Source organism: Marmota marmota, unplaced genomic scaffold (genome assembly GCF_001458135.2).
Source record: "Marmota marmota marmota unplaced genomic scaffold, marMar, whole genome shotgun sequence".
Lineage (NCBI taxonomy): Eukaryota > Metazoa > Chordata > Mammalia > Rodentia > Sciuridae > Marmota > Marmota marmota.
Genome location: NW_025999983.1, coordinates 2821444 through 2828718, shown reverse-complemented (window position 1 = coordinate 2828718; position 7275 = coordinate 2821444).

Below are 7275 nucleotides of genomic sequence, written 5' to 3'. Positions count from 1 at the left end.
CTCTCTCTCTCTCTCTCTCTCTCTCTCTCTCTCCCTCCCTCCCTCTCACCCTCCCTCCCTCCCTCCTTCCTCATTCCTCATTTTCCTTCAACTAGAGGGGTAAACCAGGAAGGGAGGAGAGATCAAACCCAGGGAGGAGAGACTCCCGGGCACTCTGCGGATTCCCTCCTCATTTGGGGGTGGGTGGATGCTATCTGGGGGACTCCTGGCCCTGTGAGTAAGGAAGGAGCCATCTCCTGGCTGTTCTGGGAGCCCATGTGTGCAGTGTGTGGTGGGGGTGTGTTTTCAATGGATTGCAACAAAAACTGAGTGGAATGAAGAAAATAAAGGGCTGCAGGACTCAGGAGCAATGCTCTTGGGTGCTGGGGACTCGGGACCCCTCCTCCCCCATGACATCATATGATCTTTCCAAGAGGCTGGGGATGGGAGGACAGAGGAGAGGGGAGGCAGAGGCAGGGATGGCAAGATCAGGGGGATCCTGCCCCACTGAGAACCGGGGAAAGGCAATGGGAAGGAAGAAGGAAGTTGAAGTACACGCCAGTCCTTCTCCAGGCCGCCTCGAGAGGCACCTGCGGGTCTGGCGCGACAGCCGCTGCGGTTTTCAGCTGGCACGGAGTCCTCCCTGGGAACTTGGAGCTTGAAAACTCCTTGGGTCAAGCATTAGCCCTGAGGCTAGCACTAGTGCCTTCTCTGCCAGCCCTGAGTCTGCGGCTTTGTAATTCATTTCTTCTTATTCTCTTCCACTCATTGCCCAGCCCCTCAGGCAGTTCCACCAACACCCCCCCCCACACACACACACAAGCACATATTTTCTTATTGCCAAAAAGGATGGAGGGAAATGCTCTAAAGTTTTTTTTTTTTTTAGTTAAAAAAAAAAAAGGTTGGAATTAAGTTTTTCTGGACTCCCAAGGGTTAAACGATAAGTAAAAGGAATCATCAACTTACCCGCCAAACTACCGGCAAGCGCGTATCTGCTTTCCGCTTCATTTCTAGTTCAAAATTCAAAACAGGCAGGGGAGGCAAGGCGCGGGAGCACGGCAGGTCCAGGACTCCATCCCAAGCTGCACATGCAAGCTGCCCAGCAGGGGTGGCCAAGTTCGGGACCTGTCCAAGACGCTTGCTCTCTGCTCCACGCAGCGGCATATTCCCAGGGCTAGAGCACTCTGGTGTCCACGCTGATCTTGAAAAGGAGTGAGAACTCTAAACCGTGTGTGGGGTTCCCTCCTGTTCATCTGGGGGTCTCCAGAAAGGCAGCACCGAGCGCTCTGAGCGCCAACGAGGACCAGTCCATCTCACATCAAGCTCCGAGCGGCAGCAACTTCGGACCCACACACCTATGAGTAGACTATGTGTGCGAGTGTGTGCGCCTGTGTGCACGCGCGCGTGTGCCCACGCGTGTTCACTGTGTGTGCCCGTGCGCACACTTGACATTTGGGGGTGCATGTGCTCTCAGGAACACCCTCGTTGGCTGTCTGGAACTTAGAGAGTTTTCCTTTAAGCCAGCGATGCTGTTGGATATCCCCCCCTCCCCGCCCCGCGTCCAACAGGAGGCGATGACGTCTGTAGCCTCGTTGCCAGAACAGTCCCCAGGCTGCCGCTGCTGTTCATTGACAGGAGCAGGCGCTCGGACGTCAGCAGCCGGACCTTTGGCGAGGCTGCTCCCGCGGAGATGGCTCCCACCCCCGCACCTGCCAGCCTGGGGGAGTGGGGGTGATGAAATCAAAGTCAGCGGGGAGGGAGCCGGGGAGACGCGCTGGGCTGGGGAAGGGGGTGACTCCGATCTGCCCTCTTTGTCCTGGAGCCCCTGAGTATATAAATAGTGCAGTCTCCAGCCAGATTCGCACCCCTTCTTGCGCTCCCCCGCAGGGCCCCATGCCCCCGCCCCTGTCACTTTGTCCAGCTCACTCGCTTGGAGGGAGAGGGGGGCGGGGGAGCAGGGAGTGGAAAGAGCCCATGTTCTCTTTCCTCTTCCCATTCATAGATTCGGCTAGAGTCTTGAGGCCACCGCTCAGGGAGTCGCAATGAATGGATGGATGCCCAATAGCTGGGACAGCCGGTCCGCAGAGGCGTCGCCATTTCAAGGGGCGCTCTTTCCATGCCTAGACACGCATCCTCGCCTAGGCGCCTGGGAGGACCCCCAAGTGACCATTCTTAAGAGGTCAAAGGTCTGCCCTTCCCCCTCCTGGAACCTGCTCTAATGGGTTTTTCGTTTTTGCATTTTATCTGCTTGTGCAGTAGCCAAGAGAGCGTACCACGCTGGAGGCTGCGTAGCCCCTCACCGTGGGGAACCGGGCTGGGGACCCAGTCTAGGGCGGTTCTGCAGTCCTGAAGGTAGCAACAGCTAGGGGTGGATCACGTGGCACAGGCAGAATATCACCTCCCACTGAGCACGACAATGACCCAGGACCAAGCGCCCCCACCCCAGAGCACCCACCCAGAGCACCCAGGGCTGCGGCTCCTGGGAGGAGGACGCGTCCTGAGGGTGTGCAGACCGCAGCGCGGGTTCCACACCTGAGCCCGGCTCTCAGGGACCACGCTTGCTGATACTACTAGAGCTGATACTACCAGAGCTGCGGGATACCCAGGCCCAAACAGGACCCTGGGGGATCCTGGGATCAAAGCGCCACAAACCAGGCTGTGAGCTGCCCAAGTCTCTCCCAGGAACCTAAAGGATTGAGGCTCCCTACCCACCCACCGCAGGAGCTCCATAAATCTAAAGGCTACTATAGGATATAGGGCACCGGGGCTGAAGGGAGGCTGAGTCGTTTGCTATCTTAAGACTCTGCTTGGGGCAGTGACCACAGATGCCCAGGTTGTAGTGACCAACTGCACAGAGCTCTTAGGAGCTAGGCATGGCCAGCTGGTGGGAGAATACCTTCTCCACTGGTGTTCCTGCCTCCCAAAAAGGTCAGCTGGGCACTAGAGTCCATCCTGCAATAGGAGGGGAGACCTTCACAATTGTCCCCCTGGCCGGCAGTGGTCACCTGCCGGGGCCTCCCTCCCCCTGATTCTTGCTTCCCTTCAGCATAGGCTGGAGCGAGCCCAGGCTCTGACTCTGGGTTCCCCTTTCTGTGGCTCTGGAAGCCACCTGAGAACATTTCTTAGGAAGACTGCTGTTTCCACCAGCCATGTTTGCTCTATGCTGCTCCATCTTCAGCGGAACTTATTTCATCCTCCTTATCAACCTCCTTGGACCCACCTCCTCATTCCCTTTTTATAAACAAGCCCATCCTTTGCCTGACTTCCAGACCCTGCACTCTCCAGAAACATGCCTTTCCTGCCTACAGGTCTTTCTCTTAGTCACATCTGCTGACCCCATCTCCCAACTGCTTGATGTTGGTGGGTCCCAAGGCTCAACACAGACATGTTAGTTTCACATCACTACTTCTCTGTTAGTGGCCCTGCTCAGCCTTGTAGTTGTAAGGACTATCTGAGTGCTGATCTCTCTCACATATGGAGATCCAGCTCAGTCCTCTCCTCTGAACTTCAGGCTCAGATCCAGCCCGCAGCTGTTCTTGGGTGACTAGAAGGCACCTAAAACCCAACAGGATCCTCACTCTGGATTCTATCCCGTCACAAACCTGCTCCTGCTGCAGTTTTTCCCTTCTCTTTGTTGCCCTTGGGCCAAATTCATTGGAGTGAGACTGACTCCTCCTTCCTGATCCCCCATTCCACCTGTCCCCTCTACCTTGCCAGACTCCAGTGCCTTTCACTATTCCACTGACCCCAGTCATCTCTGGGATGCTGCTGTCACTGTTGCTCAGCTCCCTGTTCTGTTCTGCTCACACCCACTCAGTGCTGTTCTCAAAGTAACAGCCAGACCATCTTGTTACAATTTAACGCCATGACACTTCCGGATAGCTTCTCCACTACCCAGTGATAGCCAAACCGATAGCCTTCCGATGAGCCAGAACCCCCTTGCTCTGTGCCAGTGCGCGCAGGTCTTTGTGAGGACTCCGGTACTCCTTTCCTTTATTTCAGCCTCACTCTTCCCATGTTAAGGCAGCAAACAAATCCAATCACAGAGCATTGTGTCAGCAAACAGGCATCACACCTGTGCCCTGGGAAGGGGAGAGCTGCCCATGTGAGCTGGAGCCTGGAGCGGGCAGTGCCGCTTCCTGGGATGTTTCCTGGACTCTGTGTGTGGCTGGCTCCACCTGGCCTCCACTCCCCTCCCCCTTCCCCTGGCCTCCACTCCCTCCCACTTCCCCTGGCCTCTTCTGGTTACTTCCCCACTCCATGTCGCTGCTTCCAGGGACTGTCTAAGACCTCAGTGAGGTCTTTGGAAATAAAAGACGTGCTGGCAGCTTTAGGACTTCCTGAAGTGTGGAAGGGCTTAGCTTTGGTGTGGGTGCTGCTCCCCAAACCAGACTTTCCCTTTGCCCTTTTCTTGGAAGAGCATTTACCTGTTCTTCTCATTTGAAAAGAGAAATCTCCAGACACATAGAGTGTTTATTCTGACCGCTTCCAAGGAAGAGTGCAAAAAGAAAAGCAAAAGCAAAGTAGCCTACCTTGACAAAGAATACTGCTGTCTAAACACCTGCTGGTGGAAGAGCTGATGTTCCACCACGCTCTGGCCTGAACTTGACCCTCCAATTCATTTGCTGGGAACTCCATCCCCAATACAATGGTGTTGGGAGGTGGGCCTAATGAGAGGTTGTTAGATCACTGATGCATGGATTAACGCCACTACAAAGGGCTTTCCAGAGTGGGTTTGCTTTTTTAGTCTTCTGCCTCGTGATGACACAGAAGGAAGCTGCTGGAACCTTGACCTTGAACTCTTCATCCTCCAGGATGGTTTTTTGCTTAATAATATCTCTTGGAAGCCACTCCACAAGGGTTTGCCATACATTCCCCATGGTTTCTGTTTTGACAGTTGCATAGCATCTGTGACATACAGGGACCACAGTTTATTCAGCCTATGCTTGGACCTTTAGGTGGGCAATTTCCAATATTTTACAATTATAAATTATGCCTCAATTGACTATTCTGTGCATGTATATCTTTGTAGCATGAGATGTATAACGTTAGGGTAAATTATGCCAGTTTATAATTATAATAATTTTCTTTTTTGAAGAGTATTAAATAAAATTTCCCAAGTCTGAACAGATCTGTAAAAAGTAGATAGTAAAGGCTGAGGTGGAGCTCAATGTCAGGGTGCTGGCCTCGCATACATGAGGTCCTGGGTCGAGGCCCCAGAGACCAGCCCTGAAAAAACAAGTTAATGGCTTTTAAGTGAATAACTTGGTTCACTGAGCTGCAGTGGTGAGGCCTAGGGGTTGGCTTGTCCTCAGGTAACTTGGAATGTGATGGGCTGCGTGGAATGGAATATAAAAGAAGCTTCTCTCACACTTGGTTCTGCAGGAAGCAGAGACGTTTCCCAGGTGGCACCCTCACTCAGCCTTGTATGACAACGTACCAGGGACAAACAGGCAGAGGCGGCCATGCCTCCCTTCCCAACCTGCCAGGCTCCTGCTCTGTGGATATGGTGGAGTCATCTGATGCGACTAAGCTCCTGTTTCTATATTTGCAAAATGGGGGTAAAAATATTTTCCATTTTTGCCTAACAGATTTATTTTAATTCTCAAATGCATGTATCATTTATAGGCATAAATGACCAAGTTTTATGAATTGATCATCTATGTTCCTTTCTTCTGTTTTTTATCTTGATATCTATCAATCATCTTTTACCTATCAATTGTCTATTGTCTGTTTATTATCTATCTGTAATCTATCACATGTGTATCCATCCACTGAGCCACCTATCGGCTATGCATCTAGGATATTTCTATCTACACCTAGCTTCTTAGCAACCACCTCCCTTTGTATATCTATAGTCTTGGAAATGTCCTCCTTTGAAGTCGGTCCTCCTTTGAAGGCAAGAACATTAAGGGAAACTCAGAGACACGGATGTTTTGGGTCCTCTTTAACGTCACCACTGTTAGTTAGCTCTCTACTTAGCTCTAGAAGAGCTACACCCCCTTTCTGGGTTTCCCCTCCCACTGCTAGGAATGAGAAGGCTGAGTTCCCTCCCTGGAGGAGTCCTCCTGGTTCCAAACATGTGATGCATTCAAAGGGTTGGGAGGAACCCCACAGCCCCTCTTTGAAGAGCTTCACTAAGAAATAAGTGATTTGGAACGGAAATTTAGGCAAGAAGAACTGCTAGTGATCCTTAATGTCTAAGACTGCTGTTCCACCTAAGAGTTGCAAGGGCTTTGATTCAGGACTTCTTTACTTAGGACTCTTTATTCTTTGCCTTTCCATAAGATGTGTGAGGTTGGTTGGCTATCAAAGGACGGTTTTAAGGAAAAAGAGGATACTCTGAATGTTTATTCCCATCTCTGCTTCATGCTCAGATCAGCAGAGTAGGAAATAAGGAGGAATCCCTCCCCTGGTAGAAGGCAAGGAAAAGTGAACTTGGAAAATGAAGAAAATGTGGGCACAACCAATGCGTAAATTTAAGTTCACCTTCACCAAAGATTTCAAAACCCTGATTCTAAAACAGTATTCCGCTCTGCATGGATTCCCCTGGCCATGCCAGGTCCTGCTCCTTCTCTTGAGCTCGCTCACCACCAGCTCTGGCTTCGGATGACCTACCAGATGTCACTCACTGCCCTGTGATGTAGGACCAACTAACAATCTTCAATCCCCCTTGCACCACCTTGCCATTTCCCATCCTGGTCATTCTCCCAGGGGTCCCTATGAAAATCTCCTTGAGTTTCTCCCCCCTGCCCAAACAGGATGGCATAGGTTGTACTGTCCTCTTTCTCTCCCACCTACCTCTGCCCCTGGAGCCAGTCAATGCCCCCTGACCTGGTTTAGACCCTCACTGTTTTCAACTGAGATTCGACAGAAGCCACCTAGTATGTCTCACCCACTCCAGGTCCCAGTGTCATTTGATGACAAGGAAGTGTGGGCAGCATACTACCCAATAACTCCTCCCATCACTTAGCTCTAACCCTGAGCCAGCTGCTACTAGCATAGGAAGCCTTGGAGCTGGCTCCTGCTCCCTTCCTCAGCGTCACCTTCCTCTGCAGGCCCATGCTTCTTATTCTCCAGCCATATTGGACACTGAGACCACCCCCACCCCAGGTATCCAGCTCCCTCCTGCCTCTCCCTCTACTGAAGCCCTTCCCTCTGCCTGCCACCCTGCCTTGGTCCTCCATGGCCAACACCTGCCCAGTAGGCTCTGACTCCTATTTCAGGGCTCACTTTGATTCTTATTTCTGCTTCCTCCTGGAAGTACTCACACTAGGTCATCTCCCTTGGCACCAG